At 42.3% G+C, this 27,123-nt stretch overlaps 1 protein-coding gene across 8 annotated transcripts in view; it reads left to right on the forward strand.

Moving 5' to 3' along the window:
• HTR2C (5-hydroxytryptamine receptor 2C) overlaps positions 1 to 27,123 on the forward strand; it is an 834,275-nt gene that overhangs the window by 747,963 nt on the left and 59,189 nt on the right. The window lies entirely within an intron of this gene.

Genomic DNA, 27,123 nt, shown 5'->3' on the forward strand with positions numbered 1-27,123 from the left:
TATTTCTAGCTTTGAAACCTCGCTCCTCTGGTGACCCAGTTCAACAAGTTAGGATCATTATTTCTTTTTTACGTGGCGACCCTCAGGACTGGGCATTTTCTCTTGCGTCAGGAGATCCTGCATTAAGTAATATCGATGCGTTTTTCCTGGCTCTCGGATTGCTGTACGATGAACCTAATTCAGTGGATCAGGCAGAGAAAAATTTGCTGGCTCTGTGTCAGGGTCAGGATGAGATAGAGGTATATTGTCAGAAATTTAGAAAGTGTTCCGTACTCACTCAATGGAATGAAGGTGCGCTCACAGCTATTTTCAGAAAGGGTCTCTCTGAAGCCCTTAAGGATGTCATGGTGGGATTTCCTATGCCTGCTGGTCTGAATGAGTCTATGTCTTTGGCTATTCAGATCGGTCGACGCTTGCGTGAGCGTAAATCTGTGCACCATTTGGTGGTATTACCTGAGCTTAAACCTGAGCCTATGCAGTGCTATAGGACTTTGACCAGAGTTGAACGGCAAAAACACAGACGTCTGAATGGGCTGTGTTTCTACTGTGGTGATTCCACTCATGCTATCTCTGATTGTCCTAAGCGCACTAAGCGGTTCGCTAGGTCTGCCATCATTGGTACGGTACAGTCAAAATTTCTTCTGTCCGTTACCTTGATCTGCTCTATGTCATCGTATTCTGTCATGGCATTTGTGGATTCAGGCGCTGCCCTGAATTTGATGGACTTGGAGTATGCTAGGCGTTGTGGGTTTTTCTTGGAGCCCTTGCAATGTCCTATTCCATTGAGAGGAATTGATGCTACGCCTTTGGCCAAGAATAAGCCTCAGTACTGGACCCAGCTGACCATGTGCATGGCTCCTGCACATCAGGAGGTTATTCGCTTTCTGGTGTTGCATAATCTGCATGATGTGGTCGTGTTGGGGTTGCCATGGCTACAAGTCCATAATCCAGTATTAGATTGGAAATCCATGTCTGTGTCCAGCTGGGGTTGTCAGGGGGTACATGGTTATGTCCCATTTCTGACTATTTCGTCATCCACCCCTTCTGAGGTTCCAGAGTTCTTGTCTGATTACCGGGATGTATTTGATGAGCCCAAGTCCGATACCCTACCTCAACATAGGGATTGTGATTGTGCTATCGATTTGATTCCTGGTAGTAAGTTCCCAAAAGGTCGACTGTTTAATTTGTCTGTGCCTGAGCACGCCGCTATGCGGAGTTATGTGAAGGAGTCCTTGGAGAAGGGGCATATTCGCCCGTCATCGTCGCCATTGGGAGCAGGGTTCTTTTTTGTAGCCAAGAAGGATGGTTCGCTGAGACCTTGTATAGATTACCGTCTTCTAAATAAGATCACGGTTAAATTTCAGTACCCCTTGCCGTTGTTATCCGATTTGTTTGCTCGGATTAAGGGGGCTAGTTGGTTCACCAAGATAGATCTTCGTGGTGCGTATAATCTTGTGCGTATTAAGCGAGGCGATGAATGGAAAACTGCATTTAATACGCCCGAGGGCCATTTTGAGTATCTAGTAATGCCATTCGGACTTGCCAATGCTCCATCAGTGTTTCAGTCCTTTATGCATGACATCTTCCGAGAGTACCTGGATAAATTCCTGATTGTGTACTTGGATGACATTTTGATCTTCTCGGATGATTGGGAGTCTCATGTGAAGCAGGTCAGAACGGTGTTTCAGGTCCTGCGTGCTAATTCTTTGTTTGTGAAGGGATCAAAGTGTCTCTTGGGTGTTCAGAAGGTTTCATTTTTGGGGTTCATCTTTTCCCCTTCTAGTATCGAGATGGACCTTGTTAAGGTCCAAGCCATCCATGATTGGACTCAGCCAACATCTCTGAAAAGTCTGCAAAAGTTTCTGGGCTTTTCTCATTTTTATTGTCGCTTCATCTGCAATTTTTCTAGTATTGCTAAACCATTGACCGATTTGACCAAGAAGGGTGCTGATGTGGTCAATTGGTCTTCTGCTGCTGTGGAAGCTTTTCAAGAGTTGAAGCGTCGTTTTTCTTCTGCCCCTGTGTTGTGTCAACCAGATGTTTCGCTTCCATTCCAGGTCGAGGTTGATGCTTCTGAGATTGGAGCAGGGGCTGTTTTGTCGCAGAGAAGTTCTGATTGCTCGGTGATGAAACCATGCGCCTTCTTTTCCAGGAAGTTTTCGCCTGCTGAGCGAAATTATGATGTGGGCAATCGAGAGTTGCTGGCCATGAAGTGGGCATTCGAGGAGTGGCGTCATTGGCTTGAAGGAGCTAAGCATTGCGTGGTGGTCTTGACTGATCATAAGAACTTGACTTATCTCGAGACTGCCAAGCGGTTGAATCCTAGACAGGCTCGTTGGTCGCTGTTTTTTGCCCGTTTTGACTTTGTGATTTCGTACTTTCCAGGCTCTAAAAATGTGAAGGCGGATGCTCTGCCTAGGAGTTTTGTGCCCGACTCTCCGGGTTTATCTGAGCCGGCGGGTATCCTCAAAGAGGGAGTAATTGTGTCTGCCATCTCCCCTGATTTGCGGCGGGTGCTGCAAAAATTTCAGGCTAATCAACCTGATCGTTGCCCAGCGGAGAAACTGTTTGTCCCTGATAGGTGGACGAATAAAGTTATCTCTGAGGTTCATTGTTCGGTGTTGGCTGGTCATCCTGGAATCTTTGGTACCAGAGAGTTAGTGGCTAGATCCTTTTGGTGGCCATCTCTGTCGCGGGATGTGCGTTCTTTTGTGCAGTCCTGTGGGATTTGTGCTCGGGCTAAGCCCTGCTGTTCTCGTGCCAGTGGGTTGCTTTTGCCCTTGCCGATCCCGAAGAGGCCTTGGACACATATCTCTATGGATTTTATTTCAGATCTTCCCGTCTCTCAAAAGATGTCAGTCATTTGGGTGGTCTGTGATCATAGTAACATAGTAACATAGTTAGTAAGGCCGAAAAAAGACATTTGTCCATCCAGTTCAGCCTATATTCCATCATAATAAATACCCAGATCTACGTCCTTCTACAGAACCTAATAATTGTATGATACAATATTGTTCTGCTCCAGGAAGACATCCAGGCCTCTCTTGAACCCCTCGACTGAGTTCGCCATCACCACCTCCTCAGGCAAGCAATTCCAGATTCTCACTGCCCTAACAGTAAAGAATCCTCTTCTATGTTGGTGGAAAAACCTTCTCTCCTCCAGACGCAAAGAATGCCCCCTTGTGCCCGTCACCTTCCTTGGTATAAACAGATCCTCAGCGAGATATTTGTATTGTCCCCTTATATACTTATACATGGTTATTAGATCGCCCCTCAGTCGTCTTTTTTCTAGACTAAATAATCCTAATTTAGCTAATCTATCTGGGTATTGTAGTTCTCCCATCCCCTTTATTAATTTTGTTTGCCTCCTTTGTACTCTCTCTAGTTCCATTATATCCTTCCTGAGCACCGGTGCCCAAAACTGGACACAGTACTCCATGTGCGGTCTAACTAGGGATTTGTACAGAGGCAGTATAATGCTCTCATCATGTGTATCCAGACCTCTTTTAATGCACCCCATGATCCTGTTTGCCTTGGCAGCTGCTGCCTGGCACTGGCTGCTCCAGGTAAGTTTATCATTAACTAGGATCCCCAAGTCCTTCTCCCTGTCAGATTTACCCAGTGGTTTCCCGTTCAGTGTGTAATGGTGATATTGATTCCCTCTTCCCATGTGTATAACCTTACATTTATCATTGTTAAACCTCATCTGCCACCTTTCAGCCCAAGTTTCCAACTTATCCAGATCCATCTGTAGCAGAATACTATCTTCTCTTGTATTAACTGCTTTACATAGTTTTGTATCATCTGCAAATATCGATATTTTACTGTGTAAACCTTCTACCAGATCATTAATGAATATGTTGAAGAGAACAGGTCCCAATACTGACCCCTGCGGTACCCCACTGGTCACAGCGACCCAGTTAGAGACTATACCATTTATAACCACCCTCTGCTTTCTATCACTAAGCCAGTTACTAACCCATTTACACACATTTTCCCCCAGACCAAGCATTCTCATTTTGTGTACCAACCTCTTGTGCGGCACGGTATCAAACGCTTTGGAAAAATCGAGATATACCACGTCCAATGACTCACCGTGGTCCAGTCTATAGCTTACCTCTTCATAAAAACTGATTAGATTGGTTTGACAGGAGCGATTTCTCATAAACCCATGCTGATATGGAGTTAAACAGTTATTCTCATTGAGATAATCCAGAATAACATCCCTCAGAAACCCTTCAAATATTTTACCAACAATAGAGGTTAGACTTACTGGCCTATAATTTCCAGGTTCACTTTTAGAGCCCTTTTTGAATATTGGCACCACATTTGCTATGCGCCAATCCTGCGGAACAGACCCTGTCTCTATAGAGTCCCTAAAAATAAGAAATAATGGTTTATCTATTACATTACTTAGTTCTCTTAGTACTCGTGGGTGTATGCCATCCGGACCCGGAGATTTATCTATTTTAATCTTATTTAGCCGGTTTCGCACCTCTTCTTGGGTTAGATTGGTGACCCTTAATATAGGGTTTTCATTGTTTCTTGGGATTTCACCTAGCATTTCATTTTCCACCGTGAATACCGTGGAGAAGAAGGTGTTTAATATGTTAGCTTTTTCCTCGTCATCTACAACCATTCTTTCCTCACTATTTTTTAAGGGGCCTACATTTTCAGTTTTTATTCTTTTACTATTGATATAGTTGAAGAACAGTTTGGGATTAGTTTTACTCTCCTTAGCAATGTGCTTCTCTGTTTCCTTTTTGGCAGCTTTAATTAGTTTTTTAGATAAAGTATTTTTCTCCCTATAGTTTTTTAGAGCTTCAATGGTGCCATCCTGCTTTAATAGTGCAAATGCTTTCTTTTTACTGTTAATTGCCTGTCTTACTTCTTTGTTTAGCCACATTGGGTTTTTCCTATTTCTAGTCCTTTTATTCCCACAAGGTATAAACCGCTTACACTGCCTATTTAGGATGTTCTTAAACATTTCCCATTTATTATCTGTATTCTCATTTCTCAGGATATTGTCCCAGTCTACCAGATTAAGGGCATCTCTAAGCTGTTCAAACTTTGCCTTCCTAAAGTTCAATGTTTTTGTGACTCCCTGACAAGTCCCCCTAGTGAAAGACAGGTGAAACTGCACAATATTGTGGTCGCTATTTCCTAAATGCCCAACCACCTGCAGATTTGTTATTCTGTCAGGTCTATTAGATAGTATTAGGTCTAAAAGTGCTGCTCCTCTGGTTGGATTCTGCACCAATTGTGAAAGATAATTTTTCTTGGTTATTAGCAGAAACCTGTTGCCTTTATGGGTTTCACAGGTTTCTGTTTCCCAGTTAATATCCGGGTAGTTAAAGTCCCCCATAACCAGGACCTCATTATGGGTTGCAGCTTCATCTATCTGCTTTAGAAGTAGACTTTCCATGCTTTCTGTTATATTTGGGGGTTTGTAACAGACCCCAATGAGAATTTTGTTACCATTTTTCCCTCCATGAATTTCAACCCATATGGACTCGACATCCTCATTCCCTTCGCTAATATCCTCCCTTAAAGTGGACTTTAGACAAGACTTTACATAGAGACAAACCCCTCCTCCTCTCCGATTTTTACGATCCTTTCTAAACAGACTGTAACCCTGTAAGTTAACTGCCCAGTCATAGCTTTCATCTAACCATGTCTCGGTTATTCCCACTATGTCAAAGTTACCTGTAGATATTTCTGCTTCTAGTTCTTCCATCTTGTTTGTCAGGCTTCTGGCGTTTGCGAGCATGCAGTTTAGAGGATTTTGTTTTGTTCCAATCTCCTCACTGTGGATTGTTTTAGAAATGTTCTTACCTCCCTTCTGAGTATGTTTTCCTGGTTCGTCTTTGTTCGAGTCTAATGTTTTTCTTCCCGTCCCCTCTTCTTCTAGTTTAACGCCCTCCTGATGAGTGTAGCGAGTCTTCTGGCGAATGTGTGTTTCCCAGGTTTGTTGAGGTGTAGTCCGTCTCTGGCGAGGAGTCCATCATACCAGTAATTCACACCGTGGTCCAGGAATCCAAATCCTTGTTGTCTGCACCATCGTCTTAGCCAGTTGTTTGCATCAAGGATCCTGTTCCATCTCTTGGTGCCATGCCCGTCTACTGGAAGGATAGAAGAAAAAACTACCTGTGCATCCAGTTCCTTTACTTTCTTCCCCAACTCTTCAAAGTCCTTGCAGATTTTCGGTAGGTCCTTCCTTGCCGTGTCATTGGTGCCAATATGTATCAGAAGAAATGGGTGGACGTCCTTGGAGCTGAAGAGCTTTGGTATCCTATCGGTCACATCCTTGATCATCGCACCTGGAAGGCAGCATACTTCTCTTGCAGTTATGTCCGGTCTGCAGATGGCTGCTTCGGTGCCTCTCAGTAGTGAGTCGCTTCTCTAAGATGGTCCATTTGGTACCCTTGTCTAAATTGCCTTCCTCCTCTGATTTGGTGCCATTGTTCTTCCAGCATGTGGTTCGTTTACATGGCATTCCAGAGAATATAGTTTCTGACAGAGGTTCCCAGTTTGTTTCGAGGTTTTGGCGAGCCTTTTGTGGTAGGATGGGCATTGACTTGTCTTTCTCCTCGGCTTTCCATCCTCAGACTAATGGCCAGACGGAACGAACCAATCAGACCTTGGAAACATATCTGAGATGCTTTGTTTCTGCTGATCAGGATGACTGGGTGTCCTTTTTGCCTTTGGCTGAGTTCGCCCTTAATAATCGGGCCAGCTCGGCTACCTTGGTTTCGCCGTTTTTCTGCAACTCTGGGTTCCATCCTCGTTTCTCTTCAGGGCAGGTGAGTCTTCGGACTGTCCTGGTGTGGATACTGTGGTGGACAGGTTGCAGCAGATTTGGACTCATGTAGTGGACAATTTGACCTTGTCCCAGGAGAAGGCTCAACGTTTCGCTAATCGCAGACGCTGTGTGGGTCCCCGACTTTGTGTTGGGGATTTGGTTTGGTTATCTTCTCGTCATATTCCTATGAAGGTTTCCTCTCCTAAGTTTAAACCTCGTTTCATTGGTCCGTATAGGATTTCTGAGGTTTTTAATCCTGTGTCTTTTCGTCTGACCCTTCCAGATTCTTTTTCCATACATAATGTATTCCATAGGTCATTGTTGCGGAGATACGTGGCACCTGTGGTTCCATCTGTTGATCCTCCTGCCCCGGCTTTGGTGGAGGGGGAGTTGGAGTATATTGTGGAGAAGATTTTGGATTCTCGTGTTTCAAGACGGAATCTCCAGTATCTGGTTAAGTGGAAGGGTTATGCTCAGGAAGATAATTCCTGGGTCTTTGCCTCTGATGTCCATGCTCCCGATCTTGTTCATGCCTTTCATATGGTTCATCCTGGTCGTCCTGGGGGCTCTGGTGAGGGTTCGGTGACCCCTCCTCAAGGGGGGGTACTGTTGTGAATTCTGTGGCAGAGCTCCCTCCTGTGGTCACAAGTGGTACTTCGGCTGATTCTCTCTGTGAGCTTCCATTGGTGGAGGAAAGTGGTACTGCGGCTTCTGAGTTTCCTTCCTCAGGTGATGTGGTGAAGTCGTTAGGTGCTGCTCTATTTAACTCCACCTAGTTCTTTGATCCTGGCTTCCAGTCAATGTTCTAGTATTGGACCTGTTTCCTCCTGGAGCGTTCCTGTGGCCTGCTGCTCTGCATAGCTAAGTTCTGCTTTTGCTTTTTGTTTGCTGTTTTTTTCTGTCCAGCTTGCTTATTTGTTTTCTTGTGCTTGCTGGAAGCTCTGGGACGCAGAGGGTGTACCTCCGTGCCGTTAGTTCGGTACGGAGGGTCTTTTTGCCCCCTTTGCGTGGTTGTTTGTAGGGTTTTGTGTTGACCGCAAAGTTACCTATATGTGGGGGCTGCCTTTTCCTTTGGGGTATTTCTCTGAGGCAAGGTAGGCTTATTTTCTATCTTCAGGCTAGCTAGTTTCTCAGGCTGTGCCGAGTTGCATAGGGAGCGTTAGGCGCAATCCACGGCTGCCTCTAGTTGTGTTTGAGAGGATTAGGGATTGCGGTCAGCAGAGTTTCCACGTCTCAGAGCTCGTTCTATGTTTTGGGGTTATTGTCAGGTCACTGTGTGTGCTCTGACTCCTATGTCCATTGTGGTACTGAATTACCTTATCATAACAAGAAATCTTGTATACGATTGTGGGAAGAGGAGAAAAGAGGGGAGTAGAGAAGGAGATCTTGTGAAGATCGGAGGTTGCGTGTAGGTAAATACCAGGAGACGAGGTCACAGATCTATGGAGGAGACTGGTTGTGGATGGCTTTGTACGTCATGGTTAGGGTTTTGAACTGGAGTCTCTGGGCAATGGGGAGCCAGTGAAGGGATTGACAGAGGGGAGAAGCTGGGGAATAGCGGGGGGACAGGTGGATTAGTCGGCCAGCAGAGTTTAGAATAAATTGGAGGGGTGCGAGAGTGTTTGAGGGGAGGTCACAGAGCAGGAGGTTGCAGTAGTCAAGGCGAGAGATGATGAGGGCATGGACTAGGGGTTTTGCAGATTCTTGGTTGAGGAATGAACGGATTCGTGAAATATTTTTGAGTTGAAGTCAGCAGGAAGTGGAAAGGGCTTGGATATGTGGTTTGAAGGAGAGATCAGCGTCAAGGATTACCCCGAGGCAGCGAGCTTGTGGGACTGGGCAGAGTGAGCAGCCATTTACTGCAATGGATAGTTTGGGGGGTCACGTGAGATGGGGGAAAGATGATGAATTCTGTTTTGTCCATGTTAAGTTTCAGAAATCTAGCGGAGAAGAAGGATGAAACAGTGGCAGACATTGAGGGATTCTGGTTAGTAGGGAGGTGATATCTGGTCCAGAGATGTAGATCTGTGTGTCATCAGCATAGAGATGATACTGAAAGCCATGAGATTCTATGAGCTGTCCCAGGCCAAAGGTGTAAATGGAGAAGAGCAGGGGCCCTAGGACTGAACCTTGTGGGACTCCGAGAGAGTTTTTCTGTCATATTGACCCCCAAACTCACTTCAAATGTGAGCTGGTCCCTAAAAAAAATTGTTTTGTAAATTTTATTGGAAAAATTATAAATCGCTGGACAACTTTTAACCCCTATAAATTCCCAACAAAAAACAATTATGTTTCTAAAATTGTGCTAATTTAAAGTTGACTTGTGGGAAACGTTACTTATGAACTATTTTGTGTAACACGACTCTCTGAATTAAGGGCACAAAAATTTAAAGCTTGAAAATTGCAACATTTTCAAAGTTTTTGCCAAATTTCTGTTGTTTTTTTTTTTTTATAAATAAGCTCAAGTCATATCGAAGAAGTTTTACCACTAACATGAAGTGCAATATGTCACAAAAGAAAATCTCAATATCAGTGGAATATATTGAAGCGTTCCAGAGCTATAACCTCATAGAGTGGCACTGGTCAGAATTGTAAAAAATGGCTTGGTCATTAAGGTCAAAATTGGCTCAGTCACTAAGGGGTTAATATTGCCAAAAAATACTGTACAAGGGACATTGTAACAGAAGGGCTCCCAATTTCAGTTTCCGGAACAAACATGGTTACCTGCTCACAATTCCAATAAGTTTGATTTAAAGTAGGTCATCGAAGCAAAACACACAGCAATTATAAAATGTCAATCCCACTAAGAATATATTAAACCAAAGTACAAAGATCAGCAATTGACAAGTTGATAGATTGGTAAACAATTTCTTAACCAGATAGACGTTAAGACATGACATATGGCCTGCCGTGTGTCCAATTCACTTCTGCTCATGCATCACTATTAAACTATGCCAACAGTAATAAATGTTGTAGAAAGAAAAAAATCTGAGTCGTCTTTCATCATTTACTATGTGTCAGGGCATGTGGCAGTTATTCATTGCATTTATTTACAGACATAAATTGTATCTTTTTTTCACCATTTGTCGCTGAATTTCAAAGAAACAGCCAAGTACGTAAACTTCCAGATATTTACATTGAACATCAAGTTCCCAGTTTCATCACTTAGCCAATAGATGAAGGTGGCACCATAACCATGATGAACACAACCAACTACATGGCGGGCAGATGACAAACACGCTACTAATGAAAATTGGAGACTAAATCTACCCAAGAAAAAAGATTATTTCTGGTCTGATCGATGGATCTAGATTCTGTAGAACCTGACGACTTGATACCTGAGACTCGTAATATAGGGGTGGGACTGAAGTGGTTGTCCACTGCGGAAATATTGTTTTTTCGGCATGAATGGTTTTGAAACAATAAGTGGAGACATACTCGTGTTCCAGTACCCCAGTGCACACCATTCAGGAGATTGGCGACAGCACCAGGAGAAATGATGGGCTGCAGCAGTCAGGTGACTGGAGGAGAGCATCATCAGAGACACATCAATGACATCCTCTGGTCACTTGACTACTTAAGCCAATCAAAGGCTTCAGCTTTGCTGTTGACTTCCGAATGGAGAAGAGGAGATCCTAAACCTTTCCAGCACATCTTTATAGGATCATGGTGACCTTGTTACAGGGTCAGGTCTTGCCTAATAAAATATATTGCAACTTCTGGCCTGGTCACATGCTTCTTCACCAATGATCGTGTTGTGGACAGGAAAGCTGCGTAATGTTCCTTGGAAGGATGCAATCACAAATACAGGAGTCAAACTTGTAAGACCTATATATTAGTGCCACAAAATCTCCCTCCACCTACATATTTTTTTATAAATGCAGAAACAATAAAGCTGCCAATTCCATGGATAAGTTGTAAGAATCTAAAAACATCAAATAAAAATAAAAACCATCACAGAATAAAAAAGATGTATATTGCCTTTTTAGGATTGCTACTTCCAATAGGTGACAATAGAGTCCCTTATCTACTCTGGAGAGGCTATTTACATACTTAAATTCCCAGAGGATCATTTCATAGCTGTAAAGATACCGTCACACAGTGGCACTTTTGTCGCTACGACGGTACGATCCGTGACGTTCCAGCGATATCCATACGATATTGCTGTGTCTGACACGCAGCAGCGATCAGGGACCCTGCTGAGAATCGTACGTCATAGAAGATCATTTGGAACTTTCTTTCATCGCTGGATCTCCCGCTGACATCGCTGGATCGGTGTGTGTGACACCGATCCAGCGATGCGTTCGCTTGTAACCAGGGTAAACATCAGGTTACTAAGCGCAGGGCCGCGCTTAGTAACCCGATGTTTATCCTGGTTACCATCGTAAATGTAAAAAAAAAAAACAGTACATACTTACATTCCGGTGTCTGTCAGGTCCCTTGCCGTCTGCTTCCCGCACTGACTGACTGCCGGCCATAAAGTGAAAGGAGAGCACAGCGCGCTGTGCTGTGCTTTCACTTTACGGCCGGCAGTCAGTCAGTGCGGGAAGCAGACGGCAAGGGACAGACACCGGAATGTAAGTATGTAGTGTTTGTTTGTTTTTTACGCTGGTAACCAGGGTAAACATCGGGTTACTAAGCGCGGCCCTGCGCTTAGTAACCCGATGTTTACCCTGGTTACCCGGGGACCTCGGCATCGTTGGTCGCTGGAGAGCTGTCTGTGTGACAGCTCACCAGCGACCACACAACGACTTACCAACGATCACGGCCAGGTCGTATGGCTGGTCGTGATCGTTGGTAAATCGTATAGTGTAACGGTACCCTAAGTCTCTTTGAGACATTTTGACACTTTCAACAAGGAGGAACATTCCCCCTTAGAGATTTCTGTCAGAGGTGTCTCACCCAGGCAAATCAGGCCTCTTGCTTTGCACTGATGAGTAGTGAACAACCAGAAACACGTGTCTGCAAATACGCAGAGTACCTGACTTGCCTTCTTATCCAAAATCATGTGGCAAAGCTTATTAAAAGTTAAATATCACCACTTCCAATAGACGGAGATAGAGTTAAAGTCTTTCTCTTCTCTGAAGAGTCTATTTTCACATAGGATAAGAAGAAACCAGCCATCTGGTTGTCCACATCTTTTGAAAAGCTATTGCGAAACGGCGCTCATCGGGTGCGGGGGAGCCTCAACAGCACTCTTACCACCGCGCATAGACTCTGGACATTTAACAATTGCATTTGCAGGTAATTGATTATTTTTTGTGCCTTGCATCCTCACTTGGCGGTATATAGGTAGCATAGTGGTCTTACCACTTCTCAGTTATATTAGCAACTAATTTTGCTTTACTTGGTATCTCTCTATCTGCCTTGTTGTGTGTATGTGGCGAACATAGCACTCTTATATATACCAAAATACACATCGTCCTCGGCGCTGATATACACTGTCACTGAGCATTTTTATTTTTCCTCATTTTTCCTTAGGTCAGCACAGTTATAGAGTTACCAAGCTTAAATTTAATTTATTTTAACAATTTCAGAAATTTATACAAAGGATAAAGCAAACTTGCTTTGTGTGGTCATTTTCTGAGAACCGTTTTCTGAGACTGACATCGATGGAACTGTGTGAGTGCTTGTATTTGGATCAACCATTTTTATTAGTACCCTCTGGACGTACACATGATAGTTTTTACTGGTTTTGGGCAGGGTTATTTATTGAACAAAAAATAGCAATCCTTGTATTTCAATTGTTATACTTTGTGAGGTTTACATAAAGGTTAAATTATTATTTTGCTAGATTAGACTTTCATGGACATGGGGATGTCACATATATATATATATATATATATATATACATATATTTTTTTTTTTTTTAGATTTTGAATAAGGTTTGATTTAATTTCTCGATTTTTTTTTGTACATTTTAAACTATGTTTCACTTTTTTTTATCCCCCCAGGGATCTCAAACCTTTGATTGTTTGCTCACGCCTGCTGTATACTGCAAAATATTAGTGGTGTATACTAAAACACTTAAACAATGTGTTATGAAGCCCGGACACAGGCACATTATGCACAGTAGGAGCACCAACACCGCAGCAAAGGTGTCCGTAGGCCTCTGGCTGTCATGATAACACATTGGAAACCCACATTTATATTGTGGAGGTTGCTGATGAGCCCTATTAAAGTGAATCTGTAGAAAAGAAGCTGTCATACAGGGATAGGTGACTAATAAAGTTTTGACTCTTAAAATAAAGGCAGGAGAAAAACAATGGCAGTGTGTCCAATGGGTTAAAACATAAATGTAAGCACCAATGTTTAGATGAATACTAGATGGTGGCCCGATTCTAACGCATCGGGTATCTACTATATAATCGTGTAATTCTGTTTGTCCATAACGGAAATCCCACGTCGCTGATTGGTCTCGCCAGCTGCCCACGACCAATCAGTGACAGGCGCAGTCCGGCTGCGAATTGGCACAGGATTTGAACCACGCTTCGCTGATTGGTCATGCCCGGCCGGCCGCAACCAATCCACATTGTACACAGGAAGCTGCCAGACAGTGATAAGGGCGGCGTTATACACAGCTCAGCATTTGAGCACTGCTACATCTAAAGGAGAAAAACAGGGATTCCATCAAAACCAAGTAGTCCTGTAAGTGACACATCATTGGAATCAGGCTCATCATGCAGATCTCAGGTTCCTTAGCAAGAACCTGTTGACAGGATAACTTATAGTTTTCAAAGACACCATTTATTTTACCATATGATAAACTTAAAAACGGGGAAAATTTTTATTCTCTCCCTCACATACTGTCCTCCATATTGTTCTCTCCCTCACAGACTGTCCTCCATGTTATTCTCTCCCTCACACACTGTCCTCCATGTTATTCTCTCCCTCACAGACTGTCCTCCATATTGTTCTCTCCCTCACAGACTGTCCTCCATGTTATTCTCTCCCTCACACACTGTCCTCCATGTTATTCTCTCCCTCACAGACTGTCCTCCATGTTATTCTCTCCCTCACACACTGTCCTCCATGTTATTTTCACCCTCACAGACTGAGCTCCATGTTATTCTCGCCCTCACAGACTGACCTCCATGTTATTCTCTCAATCACACACTGTCCGCCATGTTATTTTCTCCCTCACAGACTGTCCTGCATGTTATTATCTCCCTTACAGACTGTCCTCAATGTTATTCTCTCCCTCACAGACTGTCTTCCATGTTATTCTCTCCCTCACACACTGTCCTCCATGTTATTCTCTCCCTCATAGACTGTCCTCCATGTTATTCTCTCCCTCATAGACTGTCCTCCATGTTATTCTCTCCCTCACAGACTGTCCACCTTGTTATTCTCTCCCTCACAGACTGTCCTCCATGTTATTCTCACCCCCACAGACTGTCCTTTGTGTTATTCTTGTTCTAGTATATGTATGTAGTTTATTTATGAACGCTGATTGGTCGAGGCCAGCCGGGCGCGACCAATCAGCGACGCGGGATTTCGGTTACAGACAAACTGACCCTTAGACAATTATATATATAGATTACAGCAAACAAAACTTGGAATCCAGTAACAGTAAAGACACAATGTATTTTCAATGTTAACAGCACTAGCATTGAAAAATACTTTATCCCCCTGTTTATACATTAACATTTCCTACAGGATCAAATAGAAGGAACACAACAGGTGTCGGAATCTGCAGGAACGGCTTAGTTCTGGAATATTAAAACACCATATGTCAATATCACTACTGAACATGTTTAACTATCTAGGCCAATAATATGTCTTGGGAGTTAAACATTACATCTTGTCAGCTATTCAATTATGCATATTTGAAAAATCTATTTTCAAGAAGTATTAAAAACCAAGTGTTAGGGGTCGAGTTCCCGCTTCTGCACAGGGGGAATCTCGAGCCGCCTCCGCTGCGGTCTCCCATTCTTGTCCAGCCGCAGTGGAGTCTGCTCAGCAAAGACGTCGGTCCCAGCGTCTTGCTCATCCTCACTCTGTTCTGAGAGTTACTGCTGCTTCTCCAGTCTCTGCCATTAAAGTCAATGCTGGTCAGCAGCGAGCGGACTTCCCTGGGACTAAGTCCTTGTCTGCACGTACTGAGCATGCCCAGCATAAGGTCTCCCGTTGGAGATCGAGGGTCATGTGCTCAGGCTCTGCAGCACATTCCATTGGTCCTCTTTGCAGGTCCTGGAAGGGCAAAGGTGCTGTGGCCTCTTCCTGTGCTGCTGCTATATAAACTGCGCATGACCGCACGGCCATGCGCTAGTATTGTCTTACAATTGCTTATGTGTGTATGTTGTGAGTGCAAGTCGTCCTTGGAAACCCCTTCCCTATTGAATGTCTGTTCGCGGAAGGTGTATGGCTGCTATCTAGCGCCCGACTTAGCCTACAGCACTAAACACACATCTCAGCGTCCTGTAGCTGTGCCTGCCAGTACGGCGCCGTGCGCCTGCCTTGCGCTTTCCATACCCGAGTCTGGGTGGTTAGTGGCGTCCGTTAGTGCGGCATCGCTCGCACTCTTGTGCACATATATTTCTTAAGGTTCTCTACACACCCAGTTGCGGTGTTACGCCAGCAAGGGTCTAATCGGGCTCCAATCCCTTCTGGGGTTAAGTCCGCTGACCACTTGCTCGCGCACTAGTGCGGTACTGCGGTCCTGTGAATTAACAGGATCGCTTTCTTCACGCTGGGTGAGGTTTAACCCACGCGTGTATACTTTAGTGTACCGCCATATTGTCTGCAAATTGCTAGCAGCAGGTTCTCACCTGCACGGTGGACCCCGGACTGCGAACGCACCTTTATCATCTGTCTTGGTGCGTTCCGCCAGTCCTAACACCAAGTTTTGCTTACTAAGTAATATGTGGGAAATGGGGGCTGTCGATCTTACAGTATCACAGTGTCAGCATTTCGAGCCTTTAGATTTCCTGATCACCTTCCCCATTCAATAGTGACTTTCAAACAAGAACACTTTTTAATTTTTAACAATAAAGCCCCAGGGTTCCTTCGTACAAGAACCTTGTCTAGAGTGAAGAATTAAATCTTAAAGGAACAATAGACCTTGAAATTAATGAGAAAAGTGAACAATAAATGTTTTTCTTGTCCTCGCCATCAGTTTGTGGGATTTTCTCCCAGGTCCTGACACTACCAGTCTGGAAGTCAAAGGCGTAACTTTAGTCCAGTGGGTCCCTGTGCAAAATTTGGAACTGGATACTGGCGTTCCAGAACCTATAAAAACATGAGTATTCATCCCCCCATGTAATAATGTTCTGGCCCATTCCAGTAAAAATGTCACCATCCCAGCCCCTTCCTGTAATAATGACCCCCAATCTTGTAACAATTCTCCCCCATCCTGGACCACTTACTTGCATAGCATCCTCCATCCTCGCCAGAGACGGACTACACCTCAACAAACCTGGGAAACACACATTCGCCAGAAGACTCGCTACACTCATCAGGAGGGCGTTAAACTAGAAGAAGAGGGGACGGGAAGAAAAACATTAGACTTGAACAAAGAAGATCCAGGAAAACATACTCAGAAGGGAGGTAAGAACATTTCTAAAACAATCCACAGCGAGGAGATTGGAACAAAACAAAATCCTCTAAACTGCATGCTTGCAAACGCCAGAAGCCTGACAAACAAGATGGAAGAACTAGAACAAAGAAGATCCAGGAAAACATACTCAGAAGGGAGGTAAGAACATTTCTGAAACAATCCACAGCGAGGAGATTGGAACAAAACAAAATCCTCTAAACTGCATGCTCGCAAACGCCAGAAGCCTGACAAACAAGATGGAAGAACTAGAAGCAGAAATATCTACAGGTAACTTTGACATAGTGGGAATAACCGAGACATGGTTAGATGAAAGCTATGACTGGGCAGTTAACTTACAGGGTTACAGTCTGTTTAGAAAGGATCGTAAAAATCGGAGAGGAGGAGGGGTTTGTCTCTATGTAAAGTCTTGTCTAAAGTCCACTTTAAGGGAGGATATTAGCGAAGGAAATGAGGATGTCGAGTCCATATGGGTCGAAATTCATGGAGGGAAAAATGGTAACAAAATTCTCATTGGGGTCTGTTACAAACCCCCAAATATAACAGAAACCATGGAAAGTCTACTTCTAAAGCAGATAGATGAAGCTGCAACCCATAATGAGGTCCTGGTTATGGGGGACTTTAACTACCCGAATATTAACTGGGAAACAGAAACCTGTGAAACCCATAAAGGCAACAGGTTTCTGCTAATAACCAAAAAAAATTATCTTTCACAATTGGTGCAGAATCCAACCAGAGGAGCAGCACTTTTAGACCTAATACTATCTAATAGACCTGACAGAATAACAAATCTGCAGGTGGTCGGGCATCTAGGAAATAGCGACCACAATATTGTACAGTTTCACCTGTCTTTCACTAGGGGGACTTGTCAGGGAGTCACAAAAACACTAAACTTTAGGAAGGCAAAGTTTGACCAGCTTAGAGATGCCCTTAATCTGGTAGACTGGGACAATATCCTCAGAACTAATAATACAGATAATAAATGGGAAATGTTTAAGAACATCCTAAATAGGCAGTGTAAGCGGTTTATACCTTGTGGGAATAAAAGGACTAGAAATAGGAAAAACCCATTGTGGCTAAACAAAGAAGTAAGACAGGCAATTAACAGTAAAAAGAAAGCATTTGCACTACTAAAGCAGGATGGCACCATTGAAGCTCTAAAAAACTATAGGGAGAAAAATACTTTATCTAAAAAACTAATTAAAGCTGCCAAAAAGGAAACAGAGAAGCACATTGCTAAGGAGAGTAAAACTAATCCCAAACTGTTCTTCAACTATATCAATAGTAAAAGAATAAAAACTGAAAATGTAGGCCCCTTAAAAAATAGTGAGGAAAGAATGGTTGTAGATGACGAGGAAAAAACTAACATATTAAACACCTTCTTCTCTACGGTATTCATGGTGGAAAATGAAATGCTAGGTGAAATCCCAAGAAACAATGAAAACCCTATATTAAGGGTCACCAATCTAACCCAAGAAGAGGTGCGAAACCGACTAAATAAGATTAAAATAGATAAATCTCCGGGTCCGGATGGCATACACCCACGAGTACTAAGAGAACTAAGTAATGTAATAGATAAACCATTATTTCTTATTTTTAGGGACTCTATAGCGACAGGGTCTGTTCCGCAGGATTGGCGCATAGCAAATGTGGTGCCAATATTCAAAAAGGGCTCTAAAAGTGAACCTGGAAATTATAGGCCAGTAAGTCTAACCTCTATTGTTGGTAAAATATTTGAAGGGTTTCTGAGGGATGTTATTCTGGATTATTTCAATGAGAATAACTGTTTAACTCCATATCAGCATGGGTTTATGAGAAATCGCTCCTGCCAAACCAATCTAATCAGTTTTTATGAAGAGGTAAGCTATAGGCTGGACCACGGTGAGTCATTGGACGTGGTATATCTCGATTTTTCCAAAGCGTTTGATACCGTGCCGCACAAGAGGTTGGTACACAAAATGAGAATGCTTGGTCTGGGGGAAAATGTGTGTAAATGGGTTAGTAACTGGCTTAGTGATAGAAAGCAGAGGGTGGTTATAAATGGTATAGTCTCTAACTGGGTCGCTGTGACCAGTGGGGTACCGCAGGGGTCAGTATTGGGACCTGTTCTCTTCAACATATTCATTAATGATCTGGTAGAAGGTTTACACAGTAAAATATCGATATTTGCAGATGATACAAAACTATGTAAAGCAGTTAATACAAGAGAAGATAGTATTCTGCTACAGATGGATCTGGATAAGTTGGAAACTTGGGCTGAAAGGTGGCAGATGAGGTTTAACAATGATAAATGTAAGGTTATACACATGGGAAGAAGGAATCAATGTCACCATTACACACTGAATGGGAAACCACTGGGTAAATCTGACAGGGAGAAGGACTTGGGGATCCTAGTTAATGATAAACTTACCTGGAGCAGCCAGTGCCAGGCAGCAGCTGCCAAGGCAAACAGGATCATGGGGTGCATTAAAAGAGGTCTGGATACACATGATGAGAGCATTATACTGCCTCTGTACAAATCCCTAGTTAGACCGCACATGGAGTACTGTGTCCAGTTTTGGGCACCGGTGCTCAGGAAGGATATAATGGAACTAGAGAGAGTACAAAGGAGGGCAACAAAATTAATAAAGGGGATGGGAGAACTACAATACCCAGATAGATTAGCGAAATTAGGATTATTTAGTCTAGAAAAAAGACGACTGAGGGGCGATCTAATAACCATGTATAAGTATATAAGGGGACAATACAAATATCTCGCTGAGGATCTGTTTATACCAAGGAAGGTGACGGGCACAAGGGGGCATTCTTTGCGTCTGGAGGAGAGAAGGTTTTTCCACCAACATAGAAGAGGATTCTTTACTGTTAGGGCAGTGAGAATCTGGAATTGCTTGCCTGAGGAGGTGGTGATGGCGAACTCAGTCGAGGGGTTCAAGAGAGGCCTGGATGTCTTCCTGGAGCAGAACAATATTGTATCATACAATTAGGTTCTGTAGAAGGACGTAGATCTGGGGATTTATTATGATGGAATATAGGCTGAACTGGATGGACAAATGTCTTTTTTCGGCCTTACTAACTATGTATGTTACTATGTATGTATCCTTATCCCCTTTTTGATATGATATCCCCCATCCTGGGCTCCAGTTATATTATCCCCCTCCTGACCCCTTCCTACAATAATACCCCTTTCCATACTGGGACCAATCTTTCAACAATGTCCTCCATCCTGGGCTTCTTCCAGTAATAATAATTAATAATAAATAATTGATTATTCCTACCTTCTCCCTTTCCATTGACGTGCAACATCCTCTTTTATAGCCGCCGCAGAAGCCAGTAGATGAGTTTGGCATGCCGGCACTGGCAGTGCATGATGTCCTTATCACATGTCTCCCATAACAGCCAAGCTGACTTTAGCTGCTGGCCTCTGATTGGCTAGCAGCATGTACTTCTGCGTGCAGCAATAGATTTCAACTGAATGTGCATCAGAGGACTCACATTCAGGTGAAGTAGTTCTTGTTAGTGGACCCCATTCCCACATGGGCCCAGTCACTGTCGTAGCCTCTGTGACCAAGATCATTAAGCCCCTTCAGAAACAAAACACAGAACATTGTATAGAAGTACTGAGCACAGTAGATGGGAATCCAGCTCTGTGATTGGCTAAATCACTCACTAACTGCAGCACAATTTGCCTATTTTTGCCTCTTCTTGTTTTCTTATTCTTCTCCTCACTCCCTTCCCCCCCTGCAATCTGCATAGGCTATAATATCTAATTGTTACATGTCACCTTATTGTACTTACACATGGCAATCCACCTTTCTTCGACCACAATCAATTTGAGCTGATCTTCAGAGCAGATATTGAGACCAGGGAAGACAGAAAGAAGCATTTCACTCTGAGATATAATACAAAATGCTTCTGATTTATACAAAGTTTATTGAAACATCTGTTACCATATAAGTGTATGAGACTTGTTATGGGACTTTATTAATGTGGTCTTAAACATTAGGCTAGAATTGGCCTAACCCATTGATTTATAACAATAGTGGTTGTGTAATGATCAAGCTTTCATACCAATTAGATGCAGGAATGTTAAAAGTGGGATGATCCATTTTTCCAATAAAGATCTAAGTAAAAAAAAAAGCTGATTTCAGCATCCAATAATGATCATCTTGCTTTATTATGGCATCAAAAATACCGAAACCGGAGCAACATTTAGACCTCCTTGTACAGATCTGGGTTTTTGTCAAGTCTTGACAAAGACGGAAATGTTTACTGGGGGTCGAAACTTTGCTGCTGTTTCTGTATTTGTGGTGCCATAATAAAGCAAGATGATCATTATTGGATGTTAAAGCCACCTTGGTTAATCCATTGATTTTGTCTGATAATTTCATGTATTAGCTGTTCATCTGACTTTTGTTTTGCAAACTTGAAGCAGAATAAGGATTGGGCATGTTGAGTGTTGATCTATCCATTTCTTCTTTGTTTTTAGGATAATGTATGGGTTTGTCAGTGGTGGTAGGATGGGGCAGGAGTTTAGTCTGAAAGACCAAATGAGCATATGATGGACAGCTATTGAAAGTGTGTGACCAGTTTAACATATTGGGGTTTGAAAGAATTACACAAATTATATCACTACACCTAGAATTCCTACCGCTTTTTAGCTTTGTCAGTAATTTGATGAAACCACTAATCACTAACACTTTTAGAACTACTCTATATCATGAATAAATCCCACCGCATTACCTGCCTGGATATCCAGCGATCATTCTCATCCAAAGTCCTATCGTAGAACAATTGTGGTTACACAGTAATTCCTCATTTTCTGTTCTGCTATACCAGGCATGACAATGCTGATGAAAGTTCTTTGATCTGCCTCAATTGTGTAATACGTCAAGCCCACAAAAGTCTGAAACTGCTGAGATGAAGAATATTGTTTATGCCAAAGAGTCAGGGGAAACAAGCATTCCTGAAAATCTCTGATAAGACGGAGGTAATTTGGGAGACAGTCATGCATTACCAGCCGTGTATTCAGTTTTAATAATATGACTTCTAGGTGTTGGATTACATTTCTTTTTCCATTCCCCCATATGAATACTTAGGCAAATTAACTTAACACACACATTTGTGCTTTGTGATGTGGGGCAGGTTGGCATGTGTCTTCACTCTTCAGTCATATCCTGTTTTTTTGTTTTACCTGTCTGAGCCAAATATTATGCAATACTTTTTATACTACTGCATTAAATGTGAGACTAGAAGTTCCTAATTCCTGTGATGCAGCAGTAGCATCGTACGCAGTGAAACGGCGGTGATCCAAGCAAGTTCAAACAAAACGTTCCTTTAATGTGTTACTTCACACAGTCCATTAGAAATACACAATACATGGCTGTTGCTGATTATGTAGCTCCTGCTGCCATTGCTGCTGCTCCAGCTGTTGCCGCTGCAACTGCAGCACCTCCTGCTGTTGTGTTTGAGACACGGCCAATTGTCTTAATATTTCCTCCATCTTGTCCACAGGCTTGAACTGTAGCATTGCCGGTTTAATTATTGACATACAGCATGCTTTGGGTATGCCTTAGTTCACATTGCCCGCATTCTCCACCATATGTGATGCAGCGGTAGCACTGTACGCAGTGAAACGGGAGTGACCCAAGCAAGTTCAAACAAAACGTTCCTTTAATGTGTTACTTCACACAGTCCATTAGAAATACACAATACACGGCTTTAGTTTGCAGTCCATAAACAGGCCGGAATTCCCTTTGTCCAATTTCCCTGGGTGACCGCATGCCGGTACCAAGTCTCTGTACTCACACAGTGCTCAGCACTCTATATCCTCTGGATTGGAGCCGGGTAAACATAAGACATCCAGAGACACAGGGTTCAGTCTCTTTGGTTCCTCTTGCCCCTGTGTTGCTTCACACAGAGAGTGCTCTGCAGACAACTGCTCTGTCTGCTTCCAGGAACAACACTGACACACCTCCCCCTCTACTCCAGGTCTTTTTAATCAGGCACTGCTTCACCATTTTAATTATAGTTACACCTGTGACTGCAATATGCCCTCATGGCCTCCATGCGCATTCTGGAGAGCACAAACAGTGCCCCCTAGCTGTAACAGGGTTCACTACCTCACATACCTAATACAAAATCTGCCACATACCATGTAGTTCCTTAGGCACTGGTAAACACTGTGCCCAATGTCTGTAGCTTTTACTCTGGAGGCCCACTGTTCAACTTCATGCAAAAATTGCATTAACCTCTTTCACAATTTTACCTCTGCTTCTATCTGAAATTAAACTGGGTACTTTGTTAAATGAATGTTGAGATGTTGCTCATGTCTGTACCCAGGGAATCAAGTGTATTGTGCCAACTATTGCTCATGCATGACGATGGAGAGCCTATTCCTGCAGAGCAGCCCACTAGAGGATTCACCTGTTTCCCTCGCTGGCCAGTCCAAGTCTGTCTGCACTAGAGTTGAGCGAATTTGTTCGGATTCAGTTCCGAATACAATTGGCATCGAATATTGTTTTTGCAATATTCGTCAATCACAGCCTAACGTCATTAGAGGCAATGGGAATACAAATTCAGAACCGATCCTCAAACATACATTCGTCACAAATAGGGTTCGAATATGGCAAATTCATATTCAGCGACCAAATCCAAACAAATTCACTCAACTCCAGTCTGCACCCTCTATTACTAATGTGCCATTATTGCACTATTAATGTGATTGCAAATATTGAAATTTTTAAATATTGAGAAAAGTCCAAGTAACCAAATTAAATTTTCCTTTTTCTTACTTCTTGACATAAAAAATTACTATGTTGCTCCAAGTGTGTTTCATTTTTTATTTTATTTTCAACAAGGACAGAAACTGCTTGCACTCCTACACATAAATCAGAATATGCCAACAGATGTGAATTCTGAGCAATTAGATGGACTTACAAACTGTCCGAGAAAGATTTTCCTAATTAAAAGGTACATGTCACTAGATTTTTGCTTCCTAATCTGAGAGCAGCATAATGTAAGGACAGAGACCCTGATTGCAACGATGTGTCACTTACTGCACTGCTTGTTGCAGTTTTTATAAAAAAAAATTTTTTTAAAAAATCATTGATTTATCAGCAGGAGATTATTATATCACTACTTGGCCTGGTACCAGGTAGTCTAACCTCGCCCCCACCACTGATTGGCATCTTTCTGCCTATGTGCAAAGTCTATAAAGAAAGCAGCCAATCAGTGGTGTGGGTGGGGTTATACAGAGCTCAGCATTCAGAGAACTGCTAGATCTACAGCAGAGAAAACAGTTTTTAATCAAGCAACCCAGTTAGTGACACATCACTGGTCCGTACATCAGCCATCACATGGAGAGCAAAATCCAGTTAAAAGATTAGCTCCCTCTCTCTGAGAGATAAAAAATATACTTTTAGAATCAAAGATAGATGGTTAGATAGATAGATAGAACCATTTAATTTGCACATGACCACAAGCATGCAAATCATATACTGTACATACTGTATGTAAGCAAATTTCATATATAGGTATACATGAAGTCACCTGACTGTCCAGCTGCAAATACAGGGGAATCGTGATAGTGTGCTCATTGCACACTGTCCAGATTCAACATTCTGCAGTCACAGAGTGACTACAGACTTTTCTTTATAGTGCAGAAAACCCCTTTTAAAGTCAATAAGATCTGAATAAATCTGCATGCACTGAGATCCGAGAAAATCACGGATGAAGTACTGGTGGTAAATTCTGACTACCCAAACATTGATGGAAATTGGACCATTTTTTGCCACACTGGAATAATCACGGATGTCTGAATAATGTCTTATGTGGCCTTGGTGTCTGAGCCGTGACCCATTTTATATGGTGGAATATGTGCCCTTATGTACTGTAACTCATAATGAATTTTCCCATTTAATTAATCATTACGCTTTAATGTAAAATTTCCGTTTCAAATAGAAGACAAGACTCTTTCCTTCAGTGATGTGCACATCATTCATTTCCCAAAAATTGGTCATTATAATGCCACCAATATAAGGACAGGGTCACACTTGCGAGTCTCTCGCATCAATACTTGGCACTGCCGCCGGCAATCGGGACCGGAGCGTTCAGCTGCATAGAAATACGTGCAGCCACACACTCCGGTCCCAAGTGCCTGCGGCAGTGCCGGGTATTGATGTGTGAGACTCGCATGAGTTTCTCACTTCACACTCGCAAGTGTGACCCCGGCCTAACTGAGATAAATATTTGAGATGTATTTGAAGCCCTAGTCCGCCTGTATGCGTGGTAATAATTTGTAAGGGTCTGTGAGTTATTTCCTACTTTTAGTATGTGGGTAACAGTGACCCTCAGGAACAGCATTAGCAAAAGATGAATAGAAAGAACATTCTTGGACCTTTCCTATTAGCCGCATGGATGTGGCACGTTATGAACCAGGGGTAACCTCTTACTTTTAGAGAAATGGTTTGATATATTTGACGCTTGGAAATCCTGGAAGGTTATGGAGCCAGGTGCGATCCAGGTCCGAATGGTAAATTCTAAGCTTGTAATGAAATAACGGAATTGTTTCCAAGTATCTTCATCTGCTGCATTCGTCAAAGTTAAGTAGACGAGGTCATCAGACGTCTGTAGACCGAGCTTCTATTTCTCTCTACTGCATATATTAAACAGAACCCTTCGTTGTCATGTCCGTTAAATAATTCTCAGCTCATTAAAATATCAAATGAAAGATTTTGCTGGTTGGGAAATTGCCATAGACAAAAACTGTGAATACAAAGGGAAATGTCATCTTTGTTCTCAAAGCAAAATTCGCTTTTTTCTAATGTAAGATTTGTGGCTGAATATTTTCTTCATTTGCATTCTTGTTAAGATTATAAAATAGCAGCAGGAAATAAATTTGAATAAAGTAAAAAAATGCTGAATGCGATATTTGGCTGGGTTTAAAAAATAGACATGTGGCATCCGTTTTGTCCTCACCACCCAAAGCTGATGGCTCTGTGTGCTAATTGTTTGGACTTGAAGTTCAATATATGAACCAACCGTCACTGTCGCCAACAGCTTCACTCTTATCCTATAAGAAAATATCAGTAAAAGCCATGTTACTTTTGCAAAACCTCTGATCATGCTAGAAATGTTGTAATGGCCACATGGGCCTCGATTAATCAAGACTAGTCATGATGATGAGGGTCGTGCTGGAGTGAAATACATCTAATTCATTAAAGAAACACTCTCCTCAAAGTTTTTATCATCTTAATATATTGCAGTCATCATATTAAATAGCATTGTGTATTTACAATTGCTCATTTTGCCTTTCTACCCAGTAAATTCTTCTCCTTTCCATTAGGTTTATGACATCACGTGATTAAAAGCTGACTAGCTGAATCCTTCTAAGCTCTATGTAGAAACATGAGGTCAATGTTCCCTCTATGAGTCATCACTGCAAAAATCTCTGGTGGGGGGGCAGAGGAAGCAGCTGGGTCAGGAGTTGAGGAAGGGAAAGTTTTCTGCAGGGAAAAGAGACTTCCTGTTTCTACACAGAAGAGATAAAAGAGAATTAGATGGGTAGAAAGGCAAAATAAGCAATTGCAAGTACACAGTGCTTTATAATATGATTATTCCAATATGTAAAGAGGATAAAAAATTTGATTGGAAGAGGACTTCCTTAAAAGGTCACTATAATTTTAACCCCTTAACAACCAGAGGTATTTCTGTTTTTGCATTTTCCTTTTTTGCTCCCCTTTTTCCAACAGCCATAATTTTTTATTTTTTGGTCAAAATGGCCATGTGAGTGCTTGTTTTTTTGTGGGTCATATTGTACTTTTGAACAACACCATTGGTTTTACCCCATCATGTACTGGAAAATGGGGAAAAAAAATTCCAAGTGCGGTGAAATAGGAAAAAAAGGGCAATCCCACACTTGTTTTTTTTTTAAACATGCTCACTAAATGCTAAAACTGCCCTGCTGTTATGATTCTCCAGATCATTATGAGTTCGTAGACAGCAAACATGTCTAGGTTCTTTTTTATTTAAGTGGTGAAAAAAAAATTCTAAAGTTTGTTTAACCTCTTCATGACCTTGGGATTTTTCGTTTTTCCGTGTTCGTTTTTCACTCCCCTCCTTACCAGAGCCATAACTTTTTTATTTTTCCGTCAATTTGGCCATGTGAGGGCTTATTTTTTGCGGGACGAGTTGTACTTTTGAACGACATCATTGGTTTTAGCATGTCGTGTACTAGAAAACGGGAAAAAAATTCCAAGTGCGGTGAAATTGCAAAAAAAGTGCAATCCCACACTTGTTTTTTGTTTGGCTTTTTTGCTAGGTTCACTAAATGCTAAAACTGACCTGCCATTATGATTCTCCAGGTCAGTACGAGTTCAAAGACACCTAACATGACTAGGTTATTTTTTATCTAAGTGGTGAAAAAAAATTCCAAACTTTGCTAAAAAAAAAAAATTGCACCATTTTTCGATACCCGTAGCGTCTCCATTTTTCGTGATCTGGAGTCGGTTGAGGGCTTATTTTTTGCGTGCCGAGATGATGTTTTTAATGATAGCATTTCGGTGCAGATACGTTCTTTTGATCGCCCGTTATTGCATTTTAATGCAATGTCACGGCGACCAAAAAAACGTAATTCTGGCGTTTTGAATTTTTTTCCCGCTACACTGTTTAGCGATCAGGTTAATGCTTTTTTTATTTGATAGATCGGGCGATTCTAAGCGCGGCGATACCAAATATGCGTAGATTTTATATTTTTTTTATTGATTTA

The sequence above is a fragment of the Ranitomeya imitator genome, chromosome 2 (genome assembly GCF_032444005.1).
Source record: "Ranitomeya imitator isolate aRanImi1 chromosome 2, aRanImi1.pri, whole genome shotgun sequence".
NCBI lineage: Eukaryota > Metazoa > Chordata > Amphibia > Anura > Dendrobatidae > Ranitomeya > Ranitomeya imitator.